General features: G+C 41.0%; 1 long non-coding RNA gene across 2 annotated transcripts in view; it reads left to right on the top strand.

The window, feature by feature from the left end:
* Positions 1 to 4,173: 4,173 nt before the first annotated feature.
* Positions 4,174 to 21,054, top strand: part of LOC148190017 (uncharacterized) — a 33,650-nt gene continuing 16,769 nt past the window's right edge. For both annotated transcript variants that reach the window (XR_015776290.1, XR_015776291.1), the window contains exon 1: positions 4,174 to 4,295. This is a non-coding gene — a long non-coding RNA (uncharacterized LOC148190017). The remainder of the gene's footprint in view (positions 4,296 to 21,054) is intronic.

Genomic DNA, 21,054 nt, shown 5'->3' with positions numbered 1-21,054 from the left:
GACAGGCTGCTCAAATGCACTGTGTGTACATTTTCCTACGGAAAGGAATGCACTAAAATTCATAGATATCCCACATAAACATGAGCTGGTAATTTGGTCATAATCAACATATTTTGGAAGGCTGCAATCACATGACCACACTGGAGTAAAGAATAAAGGAGGAAGCAGTCCTGTAAGAAATTTGGTGGGGACCGTTGATGGGATGCAAAACAAGAGACCAGTGTTTGGAACCACGTTTCTTTTCGTAAACCTTACCACAATAACTTTACGTAAAGTGCATCACTTTATGTCTCTTTATGTTTCTTGGATTTCATACCACAGTCATCTTAGGATGCATTGTTTACACAAAATCATTGTGAATTTCAAAACCTGTAACATTTTGCCTTTTCTGCTTGCATCATAATCAAAGACACATTAAACTTTATGTCTGTAAGTATGTTGCTATGTCTGTAATTGTAGGTACTGTCATACTGCCACACACATGTCTTGTGTTATTAAAAAGTACAAAGTTTACCAAAGACATCTCTTAGTCAAAATATTTAGGCCAGTTTTTACATTCACGTCACTATGAGTACAAAGGACCAAAAAACTAAAAAGTAAAATCCCTTTGAGCATTGCATCCTCATACACCTGCTCTCGAGGCTGTAGATTTTTTTTTTTCAGTTACCAGAGGCAAAATGAATCAAGAGCATCTCTATTTCCGGCTTGCAATGAATGTGCAATTATTTTTTTTGTGACATCATTCTTCAGTGCCAAAGGACATTGGTAAAGTGGATATATCACCTCACTTATATACACAGGAACTATTCAGCAGTCTGATGTTCTCACATCTGTTATCATTACCACCCCGCACACCTACAGCTGTCCTCAAACGTCACCGCACTCAGTTCGCACTCAATCATTTGGCAGTTAAAAACCATACTAAAGCAATCGAGAGCCCATTTAGCTTTAGATCACTGAGCTGCCGGGTGGCCTCTCACTGTGCTGCTGGACCTGCTTTTGAATTAATATACCCCCCCAATTTCCAATGACTCATGACGTTAAATGTTAAACACAGAGCGTCGAGACAGCTGCTCTAGCACGGCCATGCTAATGATGTCGGTATTGATTACTCTCTCTCACTCAAGCTCCTCTGCAGGTCCATAACAGAGAGGGTGAGACAGAGAGATCTGAGCAGCTAATTTTGTTTTTTTGAATAAAAAATCAGAGTGTAAAGTCAGCACTGTGCATTTTTTGCAGTGTAGGGGTGATTTATGTGATTCAAGTTTAGTAGCTGATACTGTGGAAGTTAACCACAGCCTTATTAGTGTACAAATCATCAGCCGAGAAGAAGCGCCGCGGTAAGTCTGAGCGATTGGAGTTGTAAAACCTCCATCCACTCCAATCAGAGACTGAATCCAGGCCTCTGCCTCGGCTGCAGACCACCAGGTGAAATACTACTTGAGCCTGCGAGTTTTACAGTGACTTGATTAGCGTATGTCCGCTGCACACTCCTGCAGCCGTGCCTACATCCTTAATCACCCGGCAGAAAATCTTTGAAGGCCTAAAGCAGCAATTACAGTAAAGTCAATCGATAATGACAGGTTTTAGAGGAGACCAAATGACTTTTAATGGATTTTAAAAGGTGGCATAAATAATGCACGGGCTTAGGTGTATAATTACGGCTGACTGCCAGCTGCTGTTTAACCAAATGTATGTAAAGAGAGACACTTCCCTCCCCTCCTTTTTTTCCCAAGCACATAAAATAAGAGGCCGAGCGCGATATTAAGGTCGACCTCTCTTATGCAGCACTGTGTCCGACGAAAGCCAAACTGTCACCGCAAATTAATGGCATCCAAAAGCCAGCGCTTCCATTTGAGAGCGCTTCCTCTCTGGACGCTGCACGCAGACCAGGGCGCTGTCTCCATTGCTGTGCCACAGAGGTTTGATGCACCAGATCCAGCCGGGCTTATGTCAGGCCGTTCACCCCAGCTGGCCTCTGTGGTGTCCCTTGTGCAGAGCGCTCCCTCAGCACGGAGCCGGAACACCCCAACAGACAATACTTACATTCACTGGAAGCTGCTTCTGAACCTGACGTTAACCTGTGCAATGCAGCGGATACTAATCCCACTCACGGTGTTGAAGTGTCTAGACAGCTTTATCCGAACAGCTGGGACCATTAGAGATGAGAGGTGTGAAATAACAAGAGAGTGTGCCAATATATCACACATAAGCATTTGTTTATTTTCACACCTCCCATATGCCTTTGTTTGAAATTAGAAAAAAAAGATAGATTTCATCTATGCCTCTCATGGTGACACATTGTTTTCTCCTACTTCATTCCCTCTCTATAGGCTGTGCTCATGAAGTGTATCGCCTGTTCTATCAGTGAAAGAAAAGCATTTTCCCTCTTCTTCTTCCTCTCCATTGATGCTGAGGGAGCTGTGAGGCATGGAGTTCCTCTCGCTGTAAACATAATATCACCTCAAACTATGCCCCCTAACAAGCAGTGGAGCTGCTCCCACCCACGCAGTGTGGCAAGAATCTCTGCATAGGGGACATGTCACAAACTTTTAAGCACTATATCAGAATCGGCTTCGTCGACATAGTTTTTAGTTGCTCTCAATGTACACAGAATAGACATACCGCTTAAAACAAGGACAACAAAGCTGTACAGCTCTTGACATTTTAAAACACATTTTTGACATGTTGTTGTACATTGTCTGCTTTTTATTTATGATTCTTGTCCTTACAGCACTTGTTTCTTTTCTCTTACAATGTGTATTGTAATAGTTAAGGCAAATTTCTCGCATGCAAAAACCTAGCTGGCGAAAAAACAAAAAAAACTGCTTTTGATTCTGATCAGGTCACCAGAGCCAGAGGATCAAAAAGTGAATAAAATAAAGATGAATATTGCTGACTTGCTGCACCTGCTTAGATCTAAGGTCAAAGGTTTAACTTCTAAATTGTGTGTGGGACTTCGGACCATAGGGACGTTACCTTTGGTTTTTTATGCCTAATTAGGTTGGAGAGCTGGACTGTGTTTGGATTCATAGTGGTGCAGAGTGTGGTTTTATAGGAGTTCTTTGCTATTTTATGTTGTCGTTAGACTTTTGTTAAGTGCTGTGTCTACTGTAAATGTAACTAATATACAAAAATCGTCATCTTTGCGGACATTTCCCTTTTAAAATTTCAGCAAGAAATTGCTCATCAATCTTGGCTAACTGGCACATTTCTAAGGTGTTTTCGGACCAAACAGAGGACTTCGTGAGAGGAAATGCTTTTTTGGTTTTCAGGCCCACATCTCCATTGTCGTTCAACAGAGAGCAAAATTTGAACTCTGGACCATTTATGTTATTCGTCCACAAACAGACATTCTTCCAACTGTACAAACACGAGCTGTGAGCTAGCTACAGTAATAACCGATGCACTGACCGTGTGTGTGGGTGTGTGTGTGTTTGTGTTCAGCTCCGCCTGTCTGAACTCACTTGAAACATCGCTTCTTTCTGTTATTTCCCTCCAGTCTCTCCTTTTTCCTCTCATCTCTGTACATTTAAGAAGCAGATTCATAAAGCCCCAGGATAAGCATGAGTTTTTTTTTCGCTCAAGTTGAAACACTTTCAACTCACGCTGCCCCAGATGAATTCCCTTTTAATTGCGTATTTCCATTGACTTTGTATGTAATCGCACCGCCTCTTAAGTTCACTTGCCATTCTGTCTGAAGACACTTAGAACTTTTTTGTAGTTTTTTTTTTTTTTTAGTTTTGATTTAGAGATACATAGTTGCTACTCGCGGAATAAAATCAGTTAGCTGGGTTAGATGTATATATACGTGTAATCATTCTTATTGTGTCTATCCACATTTCCTACAGCATGTTTTTTATGTTGAAATGGAGGCTACATACTATGTTCACTGACAGAACCCAGTATTTTTTTACCCACTGAGAAGCAGATAGAGAATATCATTATTAAATGATATTTCTCTATACCTGGATAAAACAACATTGTTCTGAGTAACCACCAGCTAATGAGATATGTTGCTCACACAGGAGCCAATCGCATTTGGCAGGCTGAGCAAACTGATGCCATTGTGGAGGCTTGCACTGGCACACGCTATCGCACATTAGCCAGTGCAAAAGGCATGCAGTGACCTTCAGACTCACAGATATTTCTAGCACTCTTGAGTGTTTGAAGTGCCCAACATTTGCACACACCTCATTGTCCTCATTTGACTCCTGGTAGTGTTTGAAGCTTGATGATCCTGCGCTTTATGCTACCACCGTGCAAGAAAAAGAAAAAGTAGCAGAACTCTCGCTGTAAGTCTTCCTCAATTTCTCTTTTTCCCTACCTCCCACAATTCCTGACTGACAGTTTTCTCCCTCACCCTCCTTTTCCATCTGCCTCCTGCCCTCTGCTCTCCCTCCTCATCAATCCCTCCATTACCCTTCTTGTCTCGTCTCTTGTCCCCCATGCTTCGGCTTTGACGTGGTGGCGGTGACAGTGCTGGAGAGTGGGGGATATTAAGGGAAGTGTGTGCGAGTGTGCTGACAGTCAAGTGTGTGTGTGTGTGTGTTACCACCTGTTCTTAATGCCATGGGAAACTCCTCTGGCTTATTTCCAAAGGTGAAAATCTCAATCCTGAAAAGAGAAGCAACACAACAGCTATCTACAACTTCTTAGAGAGCTCTGATCTCCCCTGGGAGGACTGTGGTTTTGATTTTCATCTTCTGTTTCCCTCAGAGGCTTAGGGAAGGTTGCGTCTGTTCAATGCTGGGGTCGGATGCCTTTTTAATAGAGTCTGGGGTCAACTATGACACAATTAGGCAGTTCATCAGCGCAGAGTTATTGAGGAATCAAGTCCTTGGGGCCACCAGGAGTGTAGATCAAATGTAGATCAATGTCTCTTTTGAGCAAACTGACTGGAAGCTATTATGGCACAGAGTCTTTTTTAGTGAAGTCGCACCTCTGTTAAATTAGTCATGCAGTTCAGATGGAGACCTTTGACATTATTGCAGCACCAGCACCTGAATGCTAATGCTCACATCAAAAAGCTCAACCAGGAACTTAGAAGAAGACTTTAAACTCATCCTCAAGGATTAGATTTTTTTGAGGATCTGTCAAATTCCTCTGCAAGAGAGCAAACACAAATGCAAGTTTGGATTATCTTGGCTTTCTTTTCCACCTTCAACTTTCATCAGTAATAAGCCTCCATCACTTTCTGCATCTATTGATTGTTGGCAGGAGGAGATAGCCAGTCTAACCTCAATGTTTTTATCTAATCCAACATTTTCTTCCCTTCAAAATGAAGGTCATCCATTTTCACGGCTCATACGTGTTGAACTGCTAATGACAATCAGAAAATCAATTTAATCAATCAAGAACTATTCAAACAGCGATTGTCTGATCCGAGCAGGTAGCCTGAGACGAGATGTGTTCAGATACGGATCTGGTGTTGTCCATGAAATCCACACCGATTAGACCATGAAATTAAATCATTTAACGATACCGCGCGCTCTCTGTGTTTATCTTGATAACGGCTGAAAATTGACATTTTAAACTACATCAGCCGCGGATCAAGATTGCATCTTGTTCTCGGTGGAGCACGTATCCTTGGCAGAGATCATACTCATATGCCTGTTTTTCAGAAGATTCAAAAAGAACATGAAGAAACATGAAGGAGATGAACTCATTTTGACTATTAAGACAGCTACTGTAATGCATTTTATCATGAAAGCAGTTCTTGGTTTTTATTTACCTCATTTAAAAGCCGATGCTTGATTTACTTCTGCCTGGTTTGTCCTTTGTTTGTCTATGTGTATACAAGTGAGTGTGTTGTGGTACTTCCTGTGATTTGGATGATGTGCGATGAGCGATCGCAGCTTGACGCCAATTCTTGTGTAAAGAAGCCGAGGCAGGAGGTGTCGGGCAGAAGGATGACAAGTCTGCAATAAACTGTATGCAAATGAGGCCACAGGTTATTATATCTGCCGGTGTGAGTGTTCAGGAGTGTGTGTGTGTGTGCGTGTGTGCGTGTGTGTGTGTGTGTGTGTGTGTGTGTGCGTGTGTGCGTGTGTGTGTGTGTGTGTGTGTGTGATCCTGCGTCTGTGGCCATGTTTATAAGCCCGCTGTGCAAGAACAACTGTAATGAGAGCTGATCAAGCATGGCACAGTGTTGTGTCACTGCGTGGTCGCTCTGTCTAACCTTTCCAGAACCTCCAGACTCTCCTCTACTAGTGGGATTCAAGATTTAATTAGACCCCAATTTCCTTTAGTCACTTTGTCATTGATGTGAACTCAGTCCATGCATCCAACTGATAGTTGTGTTGTACCACTGTAGAAGTATTATTTGTTCATTATACTGCACTGCAGAGTGGGTTTGCTGCCTTCACCTTCATGTTTCTCATCTGGAATAGTGCACCACAAAATAAAAGCTGGGATATATAAAACATGTTCTCATCCCAAATCGTCACATATGGTCACTTTGTCAATGGACTTCTATGTCTCCTTATTATGCTTTGGGTATTGTCTTGCATTCTGTTGGCGTTCCAGGATGCAGCAACCAACTCCAGGACGTCAACACAAGCATGTGGTTTGGATTATGCAACAAAGGCACAGATGGTTAGGTTTATGCAGCAAAAGCACATGGTTAGGTTTAGAAAAAAATCCTGATTTAACTTGACATTCATACAGGAAATGAACACCAGGCCTTTGAATGAAAATTGGGGTTTGGTGTACCCATCCACTGCCCCTCCCTACCGGCTTATAGGGACCATTGTGCACCTTATATCACATTGTTACCGGCAGCATTTCAACCTTACATGGTCCAGCGGCGTATCATAAAGCTGCAACAGGTTCCATCCAGCCATGAAAGGGGGCTTATGGCGCTGGTATCTTACATCGAAATCACTAGCAAAGCAGCATTATTTGACAGCTTAATAATGAGAATGGTCATATATATATTGTCTCTCATTGTACTTTATAGTAACTGTCAAATCCCACTACCACCAATATAGTAGTCTCAAGTTTCAGGGAACTGTGGTTACTAAAATAACCTCTATCTCAAAATTGTTAAAAACCTAAAAATATTCCCCTCTTTACATGGCAAATCACCAACACAAAAAAAGAAAAATGATAGAAAACAATGACAAGAGTGGGCTGATTACCACTTTCGTTGTGGTGTTTTATTCAACATGTTATGTATGATGCATCCTGTTTCAGATCTCCATCCGGTCTGTCCTCAGACTCAGCAACTGTCAACATTTCTCTGCAAAATGTGTTTTCTTTTCATTCTTTACCTCCACAAGTCGACTCTATTCTTATAAACCCAACAATGCTGCCGAATCACAGTCACATGCACTCTGCCAAGTGCATCAGGAGCGTGCCAAACACACTTTTAGAAGTTTAATGGCCAGGCTCCCTTATTGCACCTGTGAGGCACTTGGGCACGGAGTGGCATCAGAAAAAACAGTCCAGACGGGAGTTATATGTGGAGCGAGTGATTAACAGTTTTTCGTGAAAATGTGTGAACGGTTCTCAGTGTGTCAGGGTCCAACACGCCTGTTGATATGCAGTATAAACAGTGTAGAATAATTAATGAAAATGACATGTTTGATGTGCACATAAGCATGGGGTGTTGTGTGTGTTTTTTTACAACAGTCTGATGCTGGTTGCACAAAATTTAATCAGAGGATCTGTCGACTGCAGATGGAACGGATACCTGCTGCCTTCAGATGGCCATAAAGAGAGTCACCAGTGTAAGGGCAGATTTTTTTCCCCCATTTACAGCAGCAATATGCGCTATTTTTCAAGCCATTTGAGATAATACAATGGCTAAAAATCTGTTCATCATTTGAATAAAAATCATGATGGTTGCCAAGGAAAAATCATCCTGTAGTCCCTGCATCCTGTTTTGTATCTGTATCTCTTTTTATGTTCTCAAACTGTGTTCGTCATTCTGAAACTGCAACACAACAAATGTTGAGGATGACTAATTTTCACTCCTGCCACCTTAAAAGATCGAAACATTGTCTGATGTTACTATTTTTAAGTTGCATAACATAGTCAGGGTAGCAAATTGACGTAAACAACATTACTGATCTTGAAACCTACTTTTTTCAACTCTGCCGGAGTGGAGTTCACAGAATAAATGTTAAGCTGACAAATCTGCTCCATTTGGATCCATGCCATAATAATCTGAGCTGCTCTAATTGCAAATCAAGGATCTCCAATAATGCAGAGTAAATGCAGTCCTCAATTATCTGCACTTGAATTTTATGCCAACATAACTTTACTCATTTATATATTAGATTTCTTTAGGGAATAGCATAGATTTGAGGCTTTTGAAAAAAACAATCAGGGCTGTGATCCCAGAAGCTATCCCCCGTGCCACCCCTGGTTATTGATCAGCATCATTTTGGCAATGATATCTGGAGCTTGACAAATTTGCTGATCAACCATATTTATTCATCACTGCACTTTTTAAACTAGATTCGAGGAGTGAGCAATGACTGACCCATGTGGGTAATGTCACAAAAAGACTAGAGCCACGCTAAATTCCTTTAATAAAAGCCATAAATAAAACAAATTGCCATTATTACAACAACAGTTCTAGTATTACTGTGTGCTGCAGTTCTGCATGTGGTCTTCCTAAGTGATGCCATACCAGAACAAAACACAATGAACGAGCATATTGAAAAACTTTAATATATGTATTACGTTATATCTTTCAGATTTCCCACGTGAAGCCTAGTGTAACTGGTAAAGTATCAACGAGTGGCATTCTCCAAGGCAGAAAAATGACACCAATTTGGCAGTGCAAAAAAAATGCAATTCCATAAATGTCAACTTGAGGTCGTAACAGACCGCATATTAAATTGCCCAACTTTATCGCAAAAGTAAGCATGTTTACAGCCTGATACAAAATAATTATTTAGCTAATTTTCAGCATCCATAACAACTGTATGAGTATTACTTACTTATTAGTGACTCAACTGTTTAAATGTTGATAGTTGAAGGCTGGGCTGCTTTAGTGACGGGCTGTTTGTTGTCTGTGAGTCAGATTCACCCCTCATTCCTCCACAGCACCAGCATCTTGTCCAAATTTGGTCACAAAAACCACATGGCAATGGCCAAAATGCCAAACTCAGGGCTTCAAAACGGCAGTCCACAAATCATTGGGTGACATCAGGGTTCCTTTGTCCATTAGTTACTCAGTCGATTAATGTCAATCATTTATGTTGTGCCATGTGTGTAATTGATGTAGACAGTAGTAGCTTTTATTTATGGCATATTTATGGAAATTTTCTACTTTTGGGACCCCCGCTCCATGGCTCCATGGCTATGGCCTTGCCTTGAGATAACGTGAGTGCCTCCTACTAACATCAGCTCTTGTAACATAACATCTGTATTGGGAAATACCCACCCAGAGGCAAAAAGCTCAGATACTTTTTCAACAAATATGTTCAAAAAAGGTGGTGTCCAGTTTTGAGAACATGCATAATATGTGAAGAAAATTCAGATTTCACTTCCACTTTAAAGCTTTGATCTTTATTGTCTTTATGATGAGCCACAGAGAGACTTTTGCCTAGTGCATTATTTTGCACTTTCCAGAAAATAACGTTGAAACTATTGCTTTGGTCTATGAAGGGGACGAGTGAGGTGGGGGAAACTGAGCATACAAGGGCAGCAGATAGATAGTCTCACCAGAAACCAAAGGAAAAGCCCAGAGACACAAAACACACACACACACACACACTTACAAGAGAGCACACTGAGAGGATGTGACCAGCAGAACTCAACCATTTTGAGCTGGTTTATGTCTCACATTTGCACTCTTATTTTTCCTCCCACTGACGTAGTGTCCCGGTACAGCAGCAGATTACAGTATGGCCGTATTTCATCTGCCACTCTCTTAACACACTATATAATTAGAGCTTAGCAGGGTTTTAATGTGACATTGGTCGTCCAGATAGCTCCCAGATGAGCCCGCTGATACTCTTCATAGGTACGTGTCTTTGGCTAAGGAAGTGTTAGGGGGTAAAAAAGGTAGGGATCATTGCACAGACAGGATTACAGAGGAGAAACGGAGTTCTTTTCAGCGGGAAAATGAAAAGTTATTGGATTCGCTGCTCTCTGTCTGTGTGCTCTGGAGGTGGTGTGGAGGTTCCTTCACTCCACACAGGCAGCGTGTCCGGCTACACTGAGAACACATTGTACACCCCGATAAAGGCACTCAAGACTGCCTGTAGGTGTGCCCTGAATGAGTTTGTGCATGAGGTGTAATGATACTTTTTCATTTTTTAAAACAGGTCTAACTGTTCTTATTGGGTTGGGGTTTTTTTTAGAGTTAGTTTAGCTACTTGTTGGCTTAAATTGGATGCTTTTGTGCTGGCGATAGCTGTGGCTGGAGGCATTCTGTTTTCAGGTTGTCTGTCTGTCCGCCCATCCCACTCTTGTTAACTCGATACCTAAGGAATGCCTTGGGAGAATTTCTTCAAATTTGCCATAGACATCCACTTGGACAAACGATGAGTTTTGGTTGTCATAGGTCACGGTCACCGTAACCTCGTCTGTCCCCTTCTTCTGAGTGCATTTTTTTAGAACACCTGGATGGAATTTCTTCAGATTTGGCTCAAACGTAATCTTAGACCCAAAAATGAACTGATAAAATTTTGGTTGTCCACATTTTTTCAAACCAATGTTTAACAGGATAAAATGATGAAGTCTTGACATTATATATGCAAAAGGTCAAAGATCAACCTCACTGTGACATCATAATGCTCTGCAAAAACTTTTTACTGGCCATTATTCAAAGCTGTCACTCAGGAAAAGAAGGGGACATTTGGTCAGACACTGAACTGGTGACAGCCAGTCACCCCTTATGTCTTGTGCTAATGTGTCTATAGCAAGCAATTTTAACAACTGTAAACTTGTTTTGAGGCCAACAAGCAAATACAGGTGAAGCAGAGGTTAATGTATGGGTAGGTGCACATTTCACAGATATTACCCCTTCTGCAGGTAAAGTCAGATGGTGCTTTCAAGTGTATGTACACCAAGAAAGCAGCAAGACCAGATGGTATCAGTGGGCTGGTCCTCAGACTATGTGCTGACCAACTAGCAACATCTAAAATGCCCACAATAATGTCAACTTGTCCATGGTTCAGTCTGATGTACATGCTTCAAGAAGTCAACCATCATTCCTTTGTCCAATAAAACAGGACCAGCTTGCCTGAATGACTGACGCCCATTCACGCTCACCTCTATGATGATGAAGAGCTTTGAGGAGCCGGTCGAGGATTACATCTGCTCTTCAGTACCCAGCACACTGGAAGCTAAATGAGATTGCTGTTCATTGACTACAGTTCAGTGAATAACACCATAGTTCCCTCCAGGCTGGTCACAAAGCTCAAGGAGCTGGGATTATACACCTCTGTGCATTTGGATCCTTGACATCCTGACAGGCAGCCTGTCAGGTTGGAGTGTGTGGACACACTTCTTCCACCTCCTTAATCAATAGCCTATGCATATTAGTTAGGCAGATCTGACTGACTTGACTAAACATGGCTGGAGCTAGCTGGGCTGAGTAAGGTTGCCTTTACCGTGTAGAGTAGATTATTTTCTGAATTGATTACGCTGAGAGGACGACATCTAAAGCTAAGATAAGAGACAAGATAAAGATAAGATTTTCAGATACAGACCACATCTTGTGCTGCATTCATATACTCTAATGTGGCGTAATGTGGCAACGATATGGATGCTACAAAGAAGATGTTTTTGGCTCAAAAAAACAATATTCGTTCCAGTGGTCATGTGAAAAGTGATGTTGCTGCACCAGTGCATTCTCTAAAGCCACTAAAATATTGCTTTTTCTGACTTGTTATCAGGTTTGATATGCAATATAACAATCATTAAAACGTTCACTGTTGAAAATCAGTCTTTCTGCCCAGTCCTAGTAGGGTGGGACTTAAACTAAACCGTCAGGGCCTTCTCAGTCTCTTCCATTGTTTGTTGCATGTTGATTTGCATGTGGTGTGGTCCATCTCCTCCAGTTGACTGTGCACCTGATGCATTATTTGAGTAAATTATGGATATTTGTTGTAGTTAATGCTGTTTCTTTGTTTAATGGTGAATGAGTGCTTTGATCAAGATTTATTAGAGTACCTTCATTAACTGAGTGTTACTTTCATCAGCCCTTTGGCTATTAAATCATCTGTGTTCATCAAATATTTAATTGGAAATCCTATGAAAGAACACTAAACCGTTGAATGGCTCTCATCTCTGGTCCTCATGATTGAACTGGTGTACCCATGTAGAAGCTTTTAAAATAATCCAGCTGGAGTTACGTTTCTACACATACCCTCAACCAAACATTTACTTTTGCCCACCATGTTTGTGAGTATGTAACTGCAAACTTTCTGAGTTGTTGTTCCGACTTGTGAATTTTCCCACTTGGCAACTCATTTTTAGGATTTTTCAGACACCAAATGAATGCGTTATTTATGCCAGGTGTAAACAGACTCTCTGTTAACAAAATGTTTTTTAATCGATAGTTTTAGTTTACTGTCGACTGCAACACTTCTGTGCATTTGTCTGTACAGTTTGTTAGTTGTCTGTGTGTATAGCGTGTGGGATTTGAACAGCCGGTCCTGTTCTCTGGGCCGTTGGAGTGTGACGGGCCTCACTCCTATCTATCAAGCAGGTAATTAATTAGGATGGATCGATTTAGAGCCTCTCCGATAATGATCTCTCTTGGACATCTCACTTATTTATCTGGGGGGGGTGTTAAACGTGTGGAGAATGTTAATTGTCTTTTGCTGTGACAATGAGAAACATTGTTGAAGATGATTATGCAAATACATGCACTTGAGCACAAACACACACACACACACACTCTCACACTCACACACACTCACACTCACTCACACACAATTAAGACACATCATGCCCAGGTAGGCCCAGTCCAAACCCAATCAAGAAACATCTGCATGCACACACACACACACAGGAACACAAACACTCTTGTCTTGACTCTGTGCCCGATTGAGAATACAACTCTCCTTTTATATCCCTCAGGTGCTTTTTCCCAGTAAATACCCAGAACAAAGCGCCTTTGCGAGCGAGCCAACCCCAATTACAATCACGAGACACATTTGTCATATAAACTTTGTGCACCATGAAATTTACTGGTTCAGCAAGAAGCCTCCTTTTATTTATAGCGTAGGACAAATGCAGCGGTCTTGACGTATGGTTTGTTACGGAAGGAATGTGCAGAAAGTTGAAAGTTCAGCGCTCGTATTTCTTCGCCACCAAAACGTACGGCCTCTTCAGTGTGAGTGTAATCTAATCCCCCCATGTGAACATGCACCTGCAATTTGTGTCTTCATGCCACAAAGGGACCTTTTCGATAGCAGGTGCTTTTACGGCCTGGCAGCGGCGAGTAGTGACGGCTCTTATATAGGTGACATGACTGACAGCCAGCACTCCCCTCTGCCACTGGATTGGATTGGATGGGTGCCCCGTGTTTGACAAGCTTTGGCACCCAACTCCCTGCGCAGTGGCACCGGTGCCACTTGGCAGGCTAGCACAGAGCGCCACTAGTCTCTCTGAGTCTTTCAGTGTCTTTGCCTCTCTACCCTTTTCTGCTGCTATTTCTGACTTTCCAAGTTTGGAGGGGGATTGTAGCGGAGCAGCGGCGGTGTGGGAGGGTGTCACCAGGGTCACAAATGGCTCCAGCTTTGGTGTGAAGCAGCGTAGGCTACTTTCCAAGCAAACAGAGCAGTTTGCAGTGTGCCAATTTCTTCCATTCGGCTCTTCGCCTCCAGTCTGCGGCTTGTTTGTCCTCTTCGCTTATCGTCTGTGTAGTGCCGCAGCCCTCGACTGCAGGATCTTCTGTCAGCCAGTTAGTCAGCGTATGAGTGAGTGAGTCAGTCAAGTCAGCTGGTTGACGGATGTGCTCTCCTGGGATGAACGGCAGAGAAGGCCTTTGCCTGTCATGTGTCAGGTGCTGTCATCACAAACCGATGCTAATGACTCAAGGAAGAGGTGGAAGTGTGTGACATCTAGGTATCCTCCCGCACTGTCATGTGTCTCAGTTTCTCTCCTGACAAACGCTGACTGACAGAACATTTTATCTGTTTTTGAGTGCCGCTGCAGAGGGTTGACTACATTTTGAGATGTTAATGAATAGTCAGTAAATGGCCAACATTTTTTTCTCGCCCGCTGTCAGAATATAAGTCATTATCACAGCACACAGCAAAACAGCTGCGGCGTGACATAATGATTTATGAGCCGTGACTTTATTGTCAGTTGTAAAGCCTGTGACTTATACTGTATGTCACTGCTAAACTGCGATTTTTAAAAGAGGTTCAGAGGGTTCCTGTGTAAACATAGTGAACGGAGCCAGCAGATTGTCACACGCCATTTATCATGTGTTTAATTGGAATAAAGCAACAGAACTCTTGTTTGCTAATCAAAGACATGATCTTTGTCGATTATGTTAGCGTACTTTATTGAGATAATTAACCTTGTGTGTAATGTTATTCATATAAACCCCAAGGAATAAACAATTAGCTTAATCTCATTTGCCATGGCCGCATTTTCCTGTTTAGCATCTATGATGTTTTCAGAGCAAAATGGCTCCAAATAAATCTTCAAACAGCAGGAACTGTAGAAAAGTAGTGCACACACACTCACAGCATTTAATGCTAAAGAATCTATCGCATAATAATCGTAATCAATGATCAGATTAATTACATTGCGTCACTATATGTTTAAATTTAATTGTAAGTGGAGCTGTCAACAAATGCATGAGATTTTTGTGACAGGCAACCTCACACTGAGGCTGTGGGTTTTAATCTTCGCCCTACTTAAATACATCGATTGAGGACTTGTATGTTCTCATTATATTTATATTTCTTCCAGTTTCTCACCAAACATTATAGATGTTTATTATATGACTGGAGCAGTCTTTTCTAAGATGTCATTCACACTTTCATGTCGTGGCTGACAATTGCAATTTAAGTCACCCTTAAGAGGGACTCTGTAAACTGATAATAATTCAGTCAGTTACACTGATACCGCACTACACTTATGCCCCGATTTTCTGTACACTTATGCCAGGTTCGGACTACACAATATTAGCCTGATTAAAGTCTGACACGGCCATCCTATGATGTCAACTCAGATCGTGAATGACAATAAGTGTCGTTGCAACAGTCAATCGTTTTATCTTATGTAATGTGTCATTGTAGACAACGCTGTGTGCGACAGAAATTCTAGCATGTTTGATTTTTTTTTTGTTTCTCTTCCACGACACTTTCTATCACAGCCATCACTTTTACCTGTAGGAACAGAGAGTGATCTGCTGCCGTGAACAGCTGTATGAGAACAACACACCAACTTTTTTCGGCAAGACATAAGGGGTGCATCTCAGAAAAAAATTAAGAACCACCACACTAACCAATTATTAATGACCAACAAACAGCCTGAACCTAACATTATTTTGAGTCCACACCGATATGTAGCCATGCCAACCTGTTTTGCCCAGATTTTAAGAGTGGAGCAGAGCCAAGTAAAACAAGCTATAATGTTGGGCAATAATAAGGAGATATGCTCATTTAGAACAGCCTATATAGCTTCGATCTTGTCAGCAGTTGCCATATCCTTGAAAGAAGTCACAATTCTTACTAACAATTGTAAACTGCTTCTGCATCAGAGTAAAATGGCTAAAAAAATATCTTACCATATAAAACAAGTTTGTTTCAGTCTTACTTCTTCTTGAAGTTAGCCATTTGTTTACTTTCCTCACTTCTGTTTCTCTTTTTTTTGTGCACTGAGTTGCACTGCCGATCAGCTCCACTGGCTCCGGTGCTAACTCAATCCAATCATCCAGAAAAAAGTTGACAGGGGCTGACGTGGGCCAACAGTGAGGGACACACTGCAAAAACAAGGGCAACAGATGCTCACTGATGGCCTGATATTGGCCCATGGTGAAGTCCTAACATATTGCTACTTTGCAGTGGACTTCCACGACTATATATTATGCCCTAGGCAACCTTTTGCATCTACTCTTTACGCTCCGGGATGCTGCTAACATCATGTCAGCACAAGCACATGGTGGCATAATGCTGCACGGGTTATGTTTGGGCAACAGAAGCACATGGCAGCCAATGCCAGGATGTCAACAAATGTACATGCTGGCACTTATGGTTAGCATAAGGGGAAGGAGGCACATGGTAAGGTGTAGAAAAAAAACATCACATTCAAACTCTGGACTCCTGTATGAAAGTTCGGTTTGTTAGACCTATCAGTCACCCTTCCCACTCGCACCATAAGCATCCTTGTGTTCCTTATATTACATTGTTACTGGCAGCATTTCAACCTGACACAGTCCTGCCGTGTTTTATGCGGATGTGATGTTATTCTCAAATGACACAGCATGTGCTATTTGTCCGTTTAGCCGTCTGTAAGCATATAATTACAGCTCGACTGGTTCTGTCTGGCTGCATTCCCACCTCGCACCATTCAACAATGTTTCATGCAGAAGCAAAAGGTGGCTTTTGGAGTAATGAATTTTCACCAAAAGCACTGTCAAAGCAATGTTTTTTTTAAAATGAGAATCAGGTTTGGTGTGTCAGGGCCCTTAGTAGCGCCGACCCCTATTTGTATGAAGGCCTCATAGACGGATCTTGATCTGGCCAACAATGACAAATAAATGTGGCAAAGTTTTGGGATTTGTCTGAATAGCAGACGCTTGAAATAAAAAGTGTAAATGGGGCCATATATGTCTTGGTCAGGCGGATGCATTATAACAGCATTTTTAACATCTAACTGGATTGTATCTTTAAGCACCTCTTGAGATGGTTGGCAATTGGATTTCAATTCTCCTCTAAGGCTACTTGGTTGCATTTATTCTTGGAGTTTTTGATATGGAGCAGCAATCCAATCTGCCCAAGACACATGAAGTGGCTAAGTGTACAGGAAATTGGGTGTGAGTGTGCAGACTCTCCAATTACACAGACTGAATCAGTATCAGTTTTTGCATTAAAGTTCCCTTCAAAGGTTACTAAGTGCCACTATCTTTTATAATATTCAGCATGTATATACTTAAAAAAGCCACAAACATTTTTTATTCAGTAACTCTGTCATGAAAAGAAACTATAAATATGTGACTTTGACCGGTTAACTTTATGAGCAGTTTTGTACAGAACTGGATGAAACCTTTTGTACACCCTAACCTTGACCAAGCACCATTCCAGTTTTATCCACGTATCAGAGGTCAGGTCGTTGGGGCAGCAGGTTGGTACTCAAGGTACTCCAGAGGTCCCTCTCCCCACAGAGCTTTCCAGCTCCTCCTGTGGGACCCAAGGTGTTCCCAGGCCATATGAGATATATGATTCCTTAAGCATGTTCTAGGTGTGCCACAGGGCCTCCTACCAGTAACCTTAACCGCCTCTTTTAAAACCTAAAACTTAATAGCTAGCTATGTACTCACTTAATATTTTCCAGACTAAGGGGCAAAGGGAGTTGATGTGTAGGTATGGTAGGCAAGTCATATAACTGCTTCAGCTTTAGCTATACCCACTAAGCCTTTTAGCCATTCAAATGTTAGCTTTCTAATTAATGTCTAAATGGCCAAAAAGCTGAGAAGGTACAGCAGCAGCTATACAGAATTTCATATGACTTGATTTGTGCTTGACTTTAAGCACAGACCCGAACTGACTTGCTCGATTCTCACCATAGCAACTTGTCTTTCACATATGTATGACTTACTCCCACCTCTGTTTGATATTTGTGCATTTCAGTGCCAGGTTCTTAGAATTGTGCATGCAAACCCAATCTCTGTCTGCCCATTTCTTCTATGACAAGTCAACATGTCTGCTGAAAATACAGTAATTTTACCCCCTAGAACCCATGAAATAATTACAGCTCTTTGTTTCAGGTCAGGCAACTACATCAATTTTTTTTTTTTTTTTTTATCTCAGAGCTGGCAAAGAAGTCATTTGGAGTGGACAGGATTAATTGTAGGGTAGTTGCTGTTGCCACTTGCTGGCTAACTGTGCCTCCCACTCACCTAACCAGCTGCTGTCAGGTGTGGAGGAGGTTTGCAGTTTCTGTCTTCACCTTAAAAAAACTTGCCAGCCACATGTGCACGTGATAGACTGAAGGCATGGCATCGATCTTCCAGAAGGGAGGACTGCATCAGGGTTTGCCTTGTGCTGATCTACCAGACTCATACCTCACTTTTGACTTTGTTGCATTCCTTATCCACCCTTGGATGATCCGAGATCCAAGTTGGATCCATAACTTAGCCATGTCAAATTCTAAACACCCCAGTCCATCTCTCCTGCACACTGGGCATCAATGTAGCGTAACCTCATTCAGCTGACTTTATCCCTCCAAACGCCACTTTACATCCACCGCCCCTACAGACCCAGAAAGTCTTACAGTACTCTGAAACACCAACCCTTTGTGTTCCACTGTTAAATGCCCCATCCTCCTACTGAGGTCAAATAGCATTCATTATTTAACTGCTGTTTGTATAATTCTGTTTAAACAGATATAAAATAAGAACCATAATAGCTAGATTTTTTTTTCCAACAGAGAGCTAAGACTTCGTGTCATCAATTCATCACCTCATCTTACCTTACTTTATATGCAGTGCATACATAGTATTTTGCTGTAATTACAGTGGAATATCCCTGGTAATTCCCTGTCGTGGCCACAGAAGATTGCTGTTTGCATAATCCTATACATTTATATCAACCTAAAACAAAAACCGTAATAGCCACAACCTGCATACTTTTTGCTGTAGAAATCTAAGGCTTCCATTGTCCGTTTCATCACGTTGTATGCTTGTAATGGCGTCAATATGTTATGATAAATATGATGCAAAAATGTCAGTAGTGCAAGAGGACTGAATGATAAAAGCATCACAATACCTTTGCACAATACTGAGTATTGAGAAATATTTAGTTAATTATTCTATATTTAGCACAATTTCACAACTTTCATCAATTATTATGGTTTTTTGACTTACACATGCATCTAGCTTAGGCTGTACAGATTTTAGGGATATGAAGCATTTGAAAATACTCCAAAAAATTACATCACAATAAGCAAAAATACCAGTATAGGCCCTGAGGATGTCCCTAATGAATTTAGAGGGTTAAAACAAATAGGCCTTGAATGAAGGACTGCTTGACAGAGGTCTGGATCTCGATTAAACAAGTGGCCATGCCCTTTGTGTGATGCAATACATTAATAATGTTAAGTGTGATTACATGTCATAACAAGTTTATCACAGGCGAATTGAGGAGAGGGGCTCCAAGGAGTCACTGCTGGATAGCCTTACAGACTGCCATGAGTTCCCTGTCTCTGTGGAGAAGAGTTGAAAGAGCTGTCTCTGCCAGCACCAGCTGCTCAGAGAACAACACGCAGTGAATTTGTATGTGTGTATGTGCCTGTGGAGGTGTTTTCGTATGCAGGATTCATCAGCGTTGCGTATACATTTATGTGTATGTGAATTTTGCACACAGGTTTTTGCGTGCAAACATTGTGATTGCATTCGTGCCTACTCATATTTATTTCCATTAGAATTTATAACATTTATTCTAAATGCACAACAGTATATGTGCACTTTTGCCCTCCAGCAGCAGGGCCTGAGGATGGCCATGCTGGTAAGCAAGTCTTTCTGTCTGTTTGGCTGTAGGCTGTTTACATGCCTTGTTCATACCTACAAAAAGTAATACTCCACATTTTCATGGCCAAGTAATTTGTGTATAACACATGTAATCGGGAAGGCAGTAATCGCATGCCCAATGTGCTGAATAAGTAAATAAGTAGGTAGATAAACCCTTTGAAACCTGGATGGACATCAGTTTTCTTGTACTGCATTCAGATGCTTTTACAAGCCATTTAACCCTTTGAAACCCGAGCAAATTGATATCTTTCAAAATCATGGGGGAAAGGCAACGAGCAACTTGGCAAGAAATGTCCCACATATTGCAATAAATTAGTAAAAGTTGACAAGAAAATGCCCTGAAAATTAGTTTAAGAAATTGAGGGATTTTTTTTTTAAAAAAGGGAAAAAATGTTCCAGAAAACTACATTAAGTATTATTTTTTTTTTTTTTTTTTTACAGAAAAAAAGTATACATATTTTTTTTAAATTTTCACCTCTTTTCCAACCTTTATTTTTTTCATTTGTTTGTAGTTTCATTTATTTTATTTATTTTTGCTTGTTTAATGTTCTTGTAACTTTACTCATTTCTTGTGATTTTTTGGACCATGTCTTTTTGAGGTGCTCATTCCTTTCATGTTTTGAAAGAAATCAAATCAATTTGTTCAGGTTTAAAAGGGTTTAAGAATGAAAGTTCACATAGGGTGGCAGGTTGCAGGTTGTAGGTGGGTCAAAAAACACAGGACTTTGCCCCAGGAGACCGGTGTTTGGGCTCATCAACTTTGATTATTGTTATTTTAAAGTGTGCCACTCACCATGTTTCCTTTCTTAAACCTAACCTACTAAACATTATTTTAAATACTAAACATCATTCATGGGGCACTAATTTGTTAGATATCACACAAATTTTTGAATGTGGCATTTATTGTAGTGTTGCCCTTGCAGCAACATTTCCATTTACTCAAGATAAAGCGTGATTTCACTGACATTTGCTAAATATATTTCAGCTACTCGGATATAAACACTTCTGAGTTGGTGATTCAGTGACCTTAATGAAACAGAATAGAATGTTAAAATTGTCCGTATGTCATTATATCATTCGCAACACTTTACATGTGAGAGTGTAATGAATTATGTCGCCTCTCATGGCACAAGTAGAACAAAACCTTTAGCCTTACATGTTTAGTGTGAAATTTACATATTTAATTATATTGTTTTGGTAACACTTTAGATTACAGCCTGCAAATTACATTAAAATAATGGTTATTAATTATGTTTATATTATAAGCTTATATTATGCTTATAATTGTAGGTCATATACACCATTAGATCAAATAAAAAGAAAAGCAATGAATCAAGTTAAAAAAAAGATTTAAATCAGACACGTCCAGTCTTGGT

The sequence above is a fragment of the Plectropomus leopardus genome, chromosome 3 (genome assembly GCF_026936395.1).
Source record: "Plectropomus leopardus strain MGB_pleo_1.0 chromosome 3, ASM2693639v1, whole genome shotgun sequence".
NCBI classification, from domain to species: Eukaryota; Metazoa; Chordata; class Actinopteri; order Perciformes; family Serranidae; genus Plectropomus; species Plectropomus leopardus.
The sequence above is the reverse complement of the archived record's forward strand: the minus strand, read 5'-3'. Positions and strand labels throughout refer to the sequence as shown.